General features: G+C 43.6%; 1 protein-coding gene and 1 pseudogene across 1 annotated transcript in view; both read left to right on the top strand.

The window, feature by feature from the left end:
- The first annotated feature begins 613 nt into the window (after positions 1 to 613).
- The window catches only part of Elavl1 (ELAV like RNA binding protein 1), a 43,527-nt gene continuing 29,857 nt past the window's right edge, over positions 614 to 14,283 (top strand). Inside the window, exon 1 of the mRNA XM_005366949.2 lies at positions 614 to 766. The gene's annotated coding sequence lies outside the window, so the exon portion shown is untranslated. The remainder of the gene's footprint in view (positions 767 to 14,283) is intronic.
- On the top strand, positions 6,981 to 7,133 carry LOC113458361 (annotated as a pseudogene).

The following is a 14,283-nucleotide window of genomic DNA, read 5'->3' on the forward strand; positions in this document are numbered from 1 at the left end:
GCCTACGACATTCTTTTACGACTTCGGTAAGCACTGCACGCATGTGGTGAACAGGCAGAAAACCATCCAAACACATTTAAAAAAAAAATCTTAAAACCAAAAATTTTGACGTGAGAGCCTCTGGAAATGCCATGCTGACCACATTCCTTAATTCACTTCACTAGATGAGAAAACTGAGGCCAGGTGTAGTGACGTCAGCTGGTGCTCAACCGCAGCCTGAGCGGAAACGTCCGTCGGAACCGGGATTCGAACTAGTGATCCTAGCTCCTAGCCTGGGCTCCCGGTGACCACACTTCTTACTTTGCACAGCCCGTCAGGTGCGGACCACATGGTGTGCGTGGTACAAAGAGAGCCAGTCCTCGGCCTCTGCGCTCAATCAGCGTCTGCAGCTGGCCATGCCCCAGCGAGAGCCCTCCACGGCCAGCGTTAGCCACTCCGCGTCTCCACCGGCCGCTTTAGCCCTTCGCAGGCGGCGCCGACAGGAAGTCCTGCCTCCGCCGCACTCACCAGCGTACCGCGACAGCCATCCCAACCAATGAGAGCCGCTTCTTCGAAGACGCCGACCAATAGACGAGTGCGCTGAGAAGGGGGCGTGTCTGGCCGCGGGGCCAGGGAGCGGGTCGTGCGCGCTGAGGAGGAGCCGCCGCCGTCGCCGCCGCCGTAGCCGCTCTGCCGCCACCACCACCGCTACCGAGGCCGTGCGGAGCCGTTATCGCCGCGCCGCCCGCCCCGGAGCAGAGCCCCGGGCCTTCCCGCCCTTGTTCAGGTGAGGCCGGGTGGCTCCGGTGACTTCCGAAAGAGTAGGCCGCGCTAGAGCCTGAGCTCGCCTAGTCCCGCGGGCTCCCGCCGGGCCTGCACCGGCCGAAGGCCCCAGGCCGCGCAAGGCCTGGGTACGGAGACGCGTGTGTAGGCCGTGGCTAGGCGGAGGGAAACCGACTCGGTTTGATTCTGGTCGGCGACAAGCCTCCCCCGGTCCAGATTCCTCTCTGGGCTCCCGCGAGAGAGGCGGGAGAAGGACACGGCGTGGGCACGCGCTTTGGGGGGCCGGGCTCCGAGGCTTCTGGGGGCCCTGCATAGTAAGTCTCGGAAGCCCGGTGATCCGGGGGCGGAAGAGAGGAGCGAGGGCCTTGGGCGCCTAGAGGTCACGGCCCACGGACTCGCTCCCTCGGGAAATCCCACAAATTTCTTTTGTGACCGATTTTCAGGATACAGCGCGACGGATCGTGAGGTCCGTTTAGAAGTGTGCAGACCTTTCTTTTGTATGTATGGAAGTCCTAGAAAATAAAAGGAAAAAAATTGATCGCCATCTCTAACAAAGCTGTTCTCGGGACGTTTGCATTTGTAAAATAATGTATAAATAGTGAAAATCTAGTAGCACGCAGTTGAACAATGGGGAGTGAAGGAGAGTCTCCCTTTTCTGTTGTCTTCTGCTGCTAAAGCCTGTCAAAATGGGTTTTGACACCTACTATGTGCAGGACAGCTGAAAGAACTTTGTTTCACTGGACAGAACTTCCATTGTCGAAGGTGTTCATGTGGGATACCGATGGCCAGTGCTCTAGAAGGGGGCAAGATCGGATGATAAAGTTTTTCTAACCTCCTTGCTACAGACAGTTAAGGTCAGATAATGGTTAGTTGTGGGGGCCTGGCTGCTCTGTGCATGGTAGGAAGTTGGATGGCATGCCTGGCTTCTCTGCCCACTAAGTATTAGCATCTCTGCCTCCCACTTTTCCCAGTTGTAAGGACCAAAAATAAATTCAAGTGTTGCTAGGGGTCTTTCTCACTCTCCCCACCACCAAACACACACACAGAGGTGAGAACTCCTTAAATAATCTTTCTGGAAAGTTCTTCCAGCCTGGTTCTGATGTTCTGTGGGAAGCTCTTAAGATTTTGAGTAAGCGGTGTTGAATTACCTGCAGAATAGCAGGGTGAAAGTATTGTGCAGATGTGAATGTATGAGGAAAACCTCAGTGTTGTGCATGCCACCCGTGGAATACATGATGTTACAAATAATCACCCGAATTTATCAGCAGTGTTCCATGTGTTTAATACCCAGCAGGCATGTCTCCAACCCCTAAGCTAGGTGTTACAATATCCATTTTAGAGAAGAAAGTGAAACTTAGGATAGTCTCATGCATTGAAGTGGCCAGTGCAGGATTTGAGCACAGGTCCGAGCTAACCCTGAACATGATTGCCGCTGAACATGTGTGTACAAAACTGCTGAGATCTGATTTTTAAAATGCTGTGGGGCTAGAGAGATGATGGCTTGGCAAACGAGCACTTGTTGCTCTTGCAGAGGACCTGTGTGTTCAGTGCTTAGCACCTGAACGATGGCACACAACCGTCAATAGCTCCCATTCTAAGGGACCCTATGACGCCTTCTGACCTTGCAGGCACCAAACAGGCATGTGGTTCTCATATATGTACAGACAAAACACAAATCTAAAAATAATTTTAATGCTGTGACTTTGAAGTCTGTGGAAGAAGCTGAAAGAAATAGGAAATGTTTCTGTTTCAGTTAGCACTAGTTTGAGGGAAACAAATTTGGATGTGTTCAGGAATAGGTCACCGGGCAATAGTAGAAAGGGCAAGATGGAAGAACATACTTTTTCCTGTGCTTACTCAGTTGCTTCCCACACTCACTGCTTTTCTTTCTGCCTTTGCACTCCAGCAGGAGTTGACTTTTGAAGATGCAGATCTGATAGTGTTTCTCCTCATTAGAAGTCTTTGGGCAGGGAGACAACAATTGTGCTGGGCTTTTTGAATAGCTCTAAAGATTTAAATCAGAAGCCCTTAGCATTGGGTGACACCCCATACACACCATCTCTAACCCTGTCTGTTCTTTTCTTGGAAGAAGATCTCTTTCTTATATTGTGTGGCCTGATTCAGAACACAAACATCGCTTGAAGCTGCCTCCAACTGCCAAGTTCTCCACCTCCAGAATCAACTGTTCCCTGGTTTGTGTTCCAATCGCATTCAGTGTGTTCAGTCTAGTTAAATGCCCAGCGGTGAGAGATGCAATGCCAGCCTTTTGTCCCTAGGTGGCAGTAGCTCAACAGTGGTACTGGCTAAGAGAAGCCCTAAGGAAATTGGTCAACAAGAGGGAAGTGAGCCTTTGCATCCCTCTCCCCCAAGCTGTGTTCTAGCCCAGAGGCTAGCCTCTGGAGAGACCATGGTGTATATGACTTGTGTGTAAATGATTTCAGCCTGGCTGGTGAGCAATATAACTGATGTGGAAACACAGAAAAGGGAACTGTTACTCAACTCAGGGGACCTCAGAATGTTCCCTGGAGTTGTTGATGCAGGAGGACGGGAGGAAGTAGCTAGGTAAAAGACCAAGTGGGAAAGGCTCCTCAAGAACTTGGTGAGCAGAAGAGGTCAGGTCATCCATTTGTTTGGGAAACCATGCAGGTATGGAACTCTGGAAAAGTAGAATGAAGCAAGTAGCAGATCCTTTGGGGAAGAGAGCTCAGCTATTATGAGGACCCTCTCCAGATCCATGTTAATTGACAGGGAGTCACATTTGCACAGGAGGAGCTGACTGGCAGCCAGAAAACCAGTTACGGGCTTTCCTTCAATTTAGAAGTATTGCTAATATGACCCAGAATATCAGTTGTAGAGACAGGGAGCATTGAAACACAATTAGAGGGTCAAAAGTCCCATGGCTTGGAATTTGGTCATGAGAAAGAGCAGTGGTGGCTGATTCTGCCAACACTTGAGTGCCACAAAAATGAGTGACCCCTGAGAAGTAAGAGAGAACAGTTTAATGTATAACTGGAGACAAGAGAGCAAGCACATGGCTAAAGCAAAATGCAGGAAATAGGATGGTGACAGAATATCCATGTCCACACATGGGGGTACTTATTCCAGTGCTCAGTGGTTTAAAACCCCCTTTCTATCTTCAAGAAAGTTGGTGTGAATTACCAGGACATATTCTCTATTACTGGGAAGAAATGACCTTTCCAGAGCTGAAGGTAGGTCAGTTGGTAGGATGCTTGCCTTATATTCATGAAACCTAATTTTAACACCCAGCACCACATAAACCAGGAATAGTGTCCAGTGCTTATAATCCTAGTGCTCAGGTATTAGGGGCACATATTGGCTATCTATGGAGGTTGAAGCTAGCCTAGGCTACACTGAAACTCTGTCTCAAAATGAAAGTCAATCTGATTTGAGAAGAGTACTCAGTGTATGAGACAAAAAAGAGGGTTAGTCTTTACATACAGTATATTGAGTGGAATGGTTATCGGTTACTGAGAGTTTGTTTTTATTTAACCAGACTGCAATAAAAGAAACAGAGGGCTTTCCCAAATCAGCAAATAGCCACAGTAAGAGAAAAGGCATCAAGAAGCTACCAGGCCTGAGTGTACCCAGTTAAGCCAGACCAAAAGAGTCAGTCAGGGTCAGCGTGGAGATAAAAACTAGGAAATTATGCTGGGCTTAGGTTTCTGGGCCTTGTCAAGGGGGTTCCAGAAGATTGATTGTGGAGAGAAGAGGACCAACTAGTTCAAGAACTATTATCCCGATCTGTTGATACTGGGATTGCTTTTGTTTTATGTTCCTGTGCCTGGCACATGGTTGGCATCCATGCCTGGAGAAAAAAAAGAGTTAATGGCAAGCTCAGAAGTGACTGAATTCAGCCACACATCAAAGAAACCTTTATGCCAGAGGAAAGATTAACAGGAGAATAGTGCATAGCAACTCGGTGGCAAGGCTCATGTCACCATAGACAGAGGCCTGGAGACGTTGGAAAATGAGTCATTTAGAGGGAAAGGTTAAATTGTGTTTAGAGACATGTTTAGAAGTTGGGCTAGGTTCGAGGGGACAGGGCCCTGATTGAGAAAGGAAGGAGAGTTAGAGATGTCTTCAGGTGTTACTCAGGCAGAACTTTTGTTTAGTAGAAGGAATAGAAAGAGATGAATTGGAGGAGAGGGTGTGGTAGTTCTAATGTAGGAAGTAAGTCAAGGTTAGGGGAAAGTTTGGATAAGAGTGAGACAAGAGACAGGCTGAGTTACACCTTTGTTTCAGGAGTAAGGGTACCCACATTTATCAGCTGACAGATGTTGTGTAGCAGTTGGTAACATCCACAGTGAGAAAATGAAGTGACTAACCCCCACTCTCTTTCAGATGTTGCTGACAGATTCATTTTGGAAGTGAAGTAGAACCACAGGCTTTCGTGCCTTATTGTGTTGCTGTGCATGACTGTGTGAGAGCTTCACCAACTTAAGTCTCTGGCACTTTTAGCAGGACTCTGGAGCTGGCCAAGTCCCTAGGGCCTGTAGAGCACTTGGACTGGGCACCCAGCTCTCTGCACCTGACCTACTGTGAACTTGCTGACTAGAGCTGTCCCGGCCAAGTGTCCTTCTTGACTGTAGACAGGGAACATTAAGGATCTCTATGTGCCCCATCTACCTGAACCTTCAATGGGTAGCAGTTGTAATGGGGTCAAGTGGCAGCTTCAGTTTTTTCTAGCAGGAAAGCATTTCCTGGGTGATTTGTTCCCCACCCCCACCACCCACCTTGAACACTCAAGAGTTTTATATTTAGAAAGAACCGCAGAAATAATTAAGGGACTGGAGAGAAGGCAGTTAGAACACTTGCTGCTCTTGCAAAGGACTTGGGTTCTGTTCCCAGCACCCACATGGTGACTCACAAATACCTGTAACTCCAGTTCCAGGGGATCTGACACCCTCTTTTGACCTCTGTGGGCACCAATGCACAGACGTATGCAGGCAAAACACTCATACACATAAAACAAAATTTTAAAATAGAAATATTTGAGTATAAGCCTCATTAGAAGAAGTGGTAGTATTGCTGGTCAGGCCTGATGAAGAGTTTTGACTGTCTTCAATCTAGCATTTGTCCTTTACAAAGGCCTGCCCTACCATTGAAAAGTTTGGCTCTCATGTATGCCTAATGAATACTAGCTGCAGTGATAACACCATCCGTGTATGTTTTTATGTCATATTTAAAGGCGTCTACATTGCTCTCCCGCATATGTAGTACATATGCTGCTGGTGAGAACACCATGGTAGATGTCACACAACACAACTATAAGACAGCTTGAAAGGTGCAATAGGATCAAAAATTCCAAGATCCTTTTAAACAAGGTTTCTCCTTGGTATATCCAGTACTTGAAGTGGTTCCAAATAATAGGAAGATCATTTTGTCACATTTGAAGTTTCCATCTTTTGCTCCTTGCAGTTGGCTCTTATTCTTTGGGGTGGTGCTTATTAATAATGATCTTGAGAAAATAAGATACTGTGTTGTTTGTGGCTGAGTGATAGAATTGTTGCCTTCAAGACTCCAGGTTCTGTCCTTACCACCTTGGGGGGGGGTGGACATGAAAATGCCATTATGATACCCATTATTTTGTATGTTAACTTAAAAATTATTTTAGCCGGGCGATGGTGGCGCACGCCTTTAGTCCCAGCACTTGGGAGGCAGAGGCAGGCGGATCTCTGTGAGTTCGAGACCAGCCTGGTCTTACAGAGCTAGTGCCAGGACAGGCTCCAAAGCCACAGAGAAACCCTGTCTCGAAAAACCAAAAAAAAAAAAAAAAAAAAAAATTATTTTAGGGCTGAAGAGATGGTTCAACTGTTAAACGTGTGTTCTGCTCTTGCTGAGGTCCTGAGTTTGCACACAATATTCCACATCAGACAACTTACAACAACCAGTAACTCCATTTCCAGGGGATCCAACACTTCTGGCCTCCTCTCTCATGTACATAGCCACATGTAGATACATAAACTTAATTAAAAATCAATCTTAGATACTTTTTTTGATACTTTTAAAAGGAAGGAACTGAATAGGTTGATAAGATGACAGAACAGCTTCTGACTGCTGTTCTTTAACATCAAAGAAATGTTCCACGCATGTAATACTCTAGGTGAAGTTTGAAAGCCAGTAACCCTTTGCTACTATGTAAGACACCAGGGTTGCCTGAAACCCTGAGTTTGGGGGCCCTTAGATAACAATGGCCTATCCTTAACTGATAGGGGAAATGCCATGATCAAAAGGTCATTTTCCCAGGATGAGATTCATCCATTGCCCTCAGGGATGTGTTAACTCCTGTGAATTTCCCCAAATGCTAGAAATTTGACTGCATAATTTGTGATAGTTGGGACTTTGGCCATGTATGTGTGTAGGTCTAACCTTGACTCTCAAAGTCCTTGCTGTATTTATGTTATTTATTTTGGTGTGGGGCACATGCGGAGTTCAGAATACAACTTGTTGGAGGTGGTTCTTTCCACTTTTATGTATGTTTTGGGTATCAAACTCAGATTTTCAGACTAGCAAAATAAATTTCTTCACCTGTAGATGTAAATCACAAAACAATCCCACACCAGTTTGAAATTATGATTAATAAAAGGATTATTTATTTAAGGGGAAAACTTACAGATCACTGTCCTAGACAATAGCCCTCTGTGCAACCAGGAACATAGTCTAGTAGCCAGAAGAGGAACCGGAAGCAAGAGAGAGAGCAGGGCTACCACTGCTTTTTAAAGCAAAAGAGATCACGCCCAAGTGGGCTGGTATCTTAAAGGCTATTGGCTGAAGGAGCTCCTACAGCATTCACTCAATAGCCATCTTCCCAGCCAGTATCTCAAAAAAGTAAATTTTAAGTCAGAATAATTGAGGAACTAATAAAGGCTATGTCAATGGTGGAGAAGAATTGAAAAATAAAGCAACTTGTTATCCTGCATAGAGCAAAGCCAGGTTGGGGACACCAGCTGGAAAATTCAATAGGGCACCATCACAAAGGTATTAGGATTCATGCTGGAGCATCACTATTTAGTGACAACTCAAGGTCAAGCCTTGTCATTTATTAACAGCCTGACTGACCATTAGCAAAATAAAAATAGTGTGACCACTGAGCTTTAGTGGTGATGACAGGGAAAGCCTGGAAGTGAAGGGAATTGACTTAGAGGTAGCAGGAAGTGGCAGTGGCTTGATAGTGGTCATTAATAATTGTATAGTCACAAGACCTATTATGGTTAGAGCTTGTGGACATAGGACCAATTGTACCCAGGTTGGTCCACAAAGATTTGGAAAGTGTCAAGGGAGGCATACTAGAAGATTGAGCAGAGTAGCTGGTTTCTAATGTACCGTGAAACTGGCTCCATTGTTGCTTGTTGGCTACAGACTTGACCTCCAAGAGGTGCTCAGCCCTGGCTGTCTGTGACCATGCTGTGGAGCAGTGTGACATGTTCTTTGTTTTGAATTTAGTTTTTAATTTGCATTATAGAAAACTTTACTCATCTTTTGTAGGATTGTTTAAAGAAGGGTTTTGTTTTCTGTTTTGTTTTGAGAAAGGGTCTGAGTAGCTCAGGTTGGCCTTCAGACTTGCTGTATATCTGAAGATGATTTTGAATTTCTGAACCCTTGCATCCACCTCCCAAGTTCTGGGATTATAGTTGTACCACCACTTGCATGTGGTGCTGGGGATGGAACCCAGGGCCTCATGCATGCTAGACAAGAATTCTAACTGAGCTACATCCTAGCCCCATTATTTGAGGCTTGTTTTGTTTTGATTTAAAAGGTCTCACTGTGTAACCCTGGTTGGCCTAGAACTCTGTGGACCAGGCTGGCCTCAAGCTCACAGAGGTCTACCTATCTGTGCATCTTGAGTACTGGGATTAAAGGCATGTGCTACCACATCCCACAGTATGGCCATCAGAGAACAACTTTGTGGAGTTGGTCCTCCCCTTTTATGTGGATTTGAGAGATCAAACTCAGGTCTCCAGGCTTGCATAGCAAACATCTTTTTCCATTGAGCCATTTTGCAGACCATGATCTACTATACAATCTCAGTGGTTTGCTATCTCATGTTTATGGGGTACCTGGGAGCTGATGATGTTTAACATCATAAGACTATCATACCACATTATTAGGAAAAGGTCTAAATTTTGACATATAATTTCTGTGAAATGGCATTGCTCCTGAACCTTCAAAAAGTTGTGCGTTTCTACATTTGGTGACACATACCTATAATCTTAGTAATTAGAGTCAGAAGCATGGAGCCGGAAAGATAGCTGATGGCTCAGTGCTTTAGAGCTTTCATTACTCTTACAGATAACTCAGATTTGATTCCCAGATCCCATGTGGTGACTCATAATCATCCTAACTTCAGTTCCAGGGGATCCAATGCCCTCTGACCTCTGAGGGTACCAGGCACACATTTTGCACATATATACATGCAAGCAAAACATCCATACACATAACACTAAGTAGAACTTTTTCAAATTTATTTATTTATTTAAAGTCATGAGTTAGAGAGTCAGCCTGGGTTATACACACTGGTCCTGTTGCAAACACCATGGGGAAAAGTTTTAAGATGAATCATCTTTTGGAGGCTGTCTGTAGTTTGGTCCTTTCCAGAATGTCCTAGTAGTGTTTTTGTTATAGATCATACCTTAATTTCCCTGTGAATGACTTGTTTCAGTTGTTCAGACTTACAGTGCTTGTGAATAAAGGGTGCTGTATGCATTTGTATATAGTTGGGTTTTTTTGTTTTTTGGTTTTTTTTTTGTTGTTGTTGTTTTGGTTTGATTTTGCGGGACAGGGTTTCTTTTCTGTGTCATTTGGAGCCTGTCCTGGAACTCACCCTTTAGACCAAGCTAGCCTTGAACTCAAAGACATCCTACCTGTGCCTCCTGAGTGCTGGGATTAAAGGTGTGTATCATCACCACTCAGTTGTGTATATTTTTTTATATGAACATGGATTTTCATTTCTCCTGCACTGATATGGTTTATACCTATAATCTCAGCATTTCAGAGGCTAAGGCAGGGGTTGCCGTTAAGTTTGAGGCTTGTTTGGGCTACATGGTGAATTTCAGGGTTAGACTAACAGGGTATCTCTCTGAGAAAGGATAAAATGAAAGAAAAGAACAAAACAGTAGTAGGAATGTGATCGCCAGGTCACATACTAACTATGTGTGTTCAGCTCAAAGGCTGTCAGTTTGTTTATCAAGTAGCCATTACATTTTAGCATTTCTACCATTGCTGTGTGCAGAAAGCCTGACTTCTTTCACGTCCTCCTCAGCGTTTGACATTGTCTTGTTATGTTTTGTTTTGGCCGTTTAGTAGGTGGACATGGCCTCTGCCTAGCTAATGATGTTGAGCCTCTTTCCATATGTTCATTTGTCATGTACATATTTGCTTTGGTGTACCTCCAAAGTCTTTTTGTTTTGTTTTAAAGTTTGGGAATTGGCTTATTTTGAAAATTTGAGTTATTTGTGTATTTTTGTATTAGAATGGTCTGGCATGCCACTGTACATGTGTGGATGTCAAAGGACAACCTGTGAAAATGAGAATGGATTGATCTTTGGCCTCCATGGCTAGGGGTCTTTCCATTCCAAAGATTTCTTTTGTGTTTGCTACACAGCTGACCATGACATCTAGATTCATTCTTGGGTTCTGGGTATCAAACTCAAGTTGTCAAGCTTACATGTCCAAATAGCCAAATATTGTATTCTCTAAGCCATCTCCCCAGTTCCTGTTTGTTTTTGAGACAATACGATTTTGTTGAAGATGACTTAGAACTCCTGATCTGCAAGTACCTCTTAAGTACTTGGATATCAAAAGTATACCACCATACTCAGATTTATTTATTTATGTGTGCATGTGTGTGCAAGTGCACATTGCTCATGTTTTAAGGATCTCACCAGACCTGAAGCTAGTTTGGAAGACAGCAAGCCCCATCAGTCTTCCTGTCTTCTTTACCGTGCTGGGATTATACAGATAATCCTAGCCATGTATGTCTTTTTATGCATGTTCTTGGGATTTGAATTTAGATTCTCATTAAGCCATTGCTTCAACCTATTGCCCCTTCCCCCCTTTTCCCCTTTAAGTAAAATGTGTCTGTACGTGTTTGTAATTGTTCACATCAAACTGTGATCATATACTTACTTCTAAAAACACAATTTATGTATACCACCAGTCCATTTCCCAGTAGTTAATTAAGAATAGGGAAGATGGAGAGGCTAAAATGGTGGACCAGAGTAAAAAGAACCATATACTTAGTACACTGAAAAAGCAGTGGGCAAGTGAGTAACAAAATAACTTGTTCTTGTCTTGAGAGCTTTTTAAAAAATGTGTTCTAGGAGTTGGAGAGATGGCTTGGTGGTTAAGAGTACTTGCTGCTCTTCCAAAGGACCTGGGTTCAATTCCCAACACCTACCTGAGAGTCATCTGTAACTCTAATTCCAAGGGATTTGATGCCCTCTTCTGACTTCCACAGACACCAGGCACACGCATGATGAACAGACATATATGTAGGCAAAATACCCATATACATTTTTTTAAAGAATATTTTTAAGTGTTTTCACTTCTTTGCAAATACTTTCCTCAGTGTTGGGGTGTTAGTTTTTCCAGCATTGTCTTGCAAAGCATCAGTATTACATTTTAATGACATCTATTCATCTTTTTAATGAAAACAGCTTTTGGTGGTATATCTAAAATCTTTGTCTAGCCCAATGTTAAAAATGTTTATGTTCATAAAAAAAAGGCTGACAAGGCTGGAGAGATGGCTCAGCAGTTAAGAGCACTGACTGCTCTTCCACAGGGTTCAATTTCCAACACCCATGGCAAAACACCAGTGCTCATAAAATAAAAATTAAAAAAAAAAAACTAGCATGAGCCGGGCGATGGTGGCGCACGCCTTTAATCCCAGCACTCGGGAGGCAGAGGCAGGCGGATCTCTGTGAGTTCGAGACCAGCCTGGTCTACAGAGCTAGTTCCAGGACAGGCTCCAAAGCCACAGAGAAACCCTGTCTCGAAAAACCAAAAAAAAAAAAAAAAAACCAAAACTAGCATGGTGGCACATGTCATAATCCCAGCACTTGGGAGAAGCTGAGACAGAAAGAAGAATCTCAGGTTTGAATTCAACCTGGACTACATGGAATTTGACTACCAGCAGTTTTAGGAATCAAACCCAGGGCTTTCACCACACATGTGAGGCAATCACTGAGCTATGTTCCTAATTTGTGACTGGCCTGAGCTACATAGGGAGACCCTGTGAAGGATCTTTGGAAACTTCAGAGTGGATAAAGGAGGGGGAGGAGAGAAGAAGAAAATAATGATAAAAAGTTTTTTCTGCAAAAAGCCAGATGGTGAATCTTTTAGGCTCTATGGGCCATGTGTTTGTTACTAGTTTGCTACTACTCTTGTCATTGTAGTTTCTTTTTTTTTAATCAACCTTAGACAGTAGACAGCACAAAGAAAATGATTATGGTCTAGTAAAACTTTATAAAAGGTGATGAGCTGTGCTCATCTTGTAAGAAGGTAATCACTATCAGTTCATTAGCTATAAAAGCAGAATGAAGCCGGGCGGTGGTGGCGCACGCCTTTAATCCCAGCACTCGGGAGGCAGAGGCAGGCGGATCTCTGTGAGTTCGAGACCAGCCTGGTCTACAAGAGCTAGTTCCAGGACAGGCTCCAAAACCACAGAGAAACCCTGTCTCGAAAAACCAAAAAAAAAAAAAAAAAAGCAGAATGAATAGAGAAGAGTAGATGCACAACCCTTAGAGGAGTGAAGAGAAGGCTTGGAATGTAACTCAGTGGTAGACCACTGGCCTAGTGCATGCAAGACAGTAGATTACATCACCAGCACGTGAAAAGGAAGGAGGAGTAGGGGAGGGAAGAGAAAGAGAAAAAAGGAAATAAAAGGGAAAGGAAAAAGAAATGTTTGTTTTGAATGTCATCTTCAGCAAGCTTGAACTTGCATAGTAATTTTGTTTTGTTTTTTCAAGGCAGGGTTTCCCTGTGTAGCCAGTCCTGCCTGTCCTGGAACTGGTTCTATAGATGAGACTGACCTCAAATTCAGAGATCCGCCTGCCTCTGCCTTCTTGGGATTAAAGGCATGTGCCACCACTGGCCCAACACATACTAATTTATTAGCATTAACCTCTGTGCTCTCATCTTCGGCAGATGCTTTTGTTCATTTGTTTGTTTTGAGCTAAGTGATCTATTTAAAACTCTCATGACCACAGACAGTTTAGCAAATTGACCACAGTTTTTTGTGATTAAACTTTAATGTTTTCTATTAAAAATTGATGCTGAGCTATCTTCTATTAATACACATGTAAATGTTGCCCCTGTTTTGTACTTTTTACAAGCAAAAGGATAGTGTGTGTCTCCTGATTACTAACCTCTATCTGTGTGGTCATTGCTGCAGGACAGATTCCTATGTTCTGTTTTTGGAGGTTGGTTTCACATGTCCTGAGTCTTGGGATTGGTAGGAACTCTAAACTTCTCTAAAAAGGTGATGCTGTCTTATATTTATATACATGTCAGTCTCTTCTCCCTACTTAAAGGGTTTTATTCATCCTGCCGGCTTTTTAGGGGGGATGGTGGAGTGTCTCATATTAGCCTAGACCAGTGGTTCTCAACCTGTGGGTCACAACCCCTTTGGGGGAACAAATGACCCTTTCACAGGGGTTACATATCAGATATTTATAACAGCAACGAAAGTAATTTTATGGTTGGGTGTCACTACATGAGGAACTGTATTAAAGGGTCACAGTATTAGGAAGATTGGGAACCATTGTCCCAGATGATTTCAAACTGTGAAGGTGAACGTGGTTATGCTTCTACCTCCCAGATGCCAGAATGATATCAATGTGCCATTGTGCCCAACTTGCATGGTGTCAGGGTTAGGCCAGGACTTAGTCCATGCTAGGAAAGTGCTCTCCCAGCTAACTTCCCCAGCCTTATTTGCATTTTTTCTGTTATTCATGAGGTTGAGCTTTTTTTTCATGAGTTTCTCATCTCTGAATGGCTGTCATCATGAAGTTGTAATTTATATGATGTTCTGCCTTTCTGTTGATAATGTTTTGGATTTTAATTATTAATTTGTAGATGCATTGAATCAACTTACTTAGCCTTAGCAATGTTGACATTTAGGCTAGGTACATCTTGATTGGCATCATCCTGTGCCTTGCAGAGTATTTAATTAACAGCATCCTGGAATCTGCTCACTAGACACTGGTAGTGTGTGGGCAAGTACACACTGGTGCTAACCAAGAATGCCTGCACACATCATCACATCCTGTCCCCTCCCTGATGGGTGAATTTCCTAGCATGACAATCACTGATCAAAATGATACATAGCAGATGCATTCTTCCAGTCTCTTACTGCTTGTCTTTGTTTCTTGTGATTTTAGCCATAAAGCTTTTTAATTTTATGATACTTGGTTTGCCAGGCTTCTCTTTTTTTTTTGATGTTAACATACCTTACAGAGAGGAAGAAACTTGCACAGTTTTTTTTTAATTTATTTATTTATT

This window comes from Microtus ochrogaster, unplaced genomic scaffold, assembly GCF_000317375.1.
Source record: "Microtus ochrogaster isolate Prairie Vole_2 unplaced genomic scaffold, MicOch1.0 UNK15, whole genome shotgun sequence".
Taxonomy (NCBI): Eukaryota; Metazoa; Chordata; class Mammalia; order Rodentia; family Cricetidae; genus Microtus; species Microtus ochrogaster.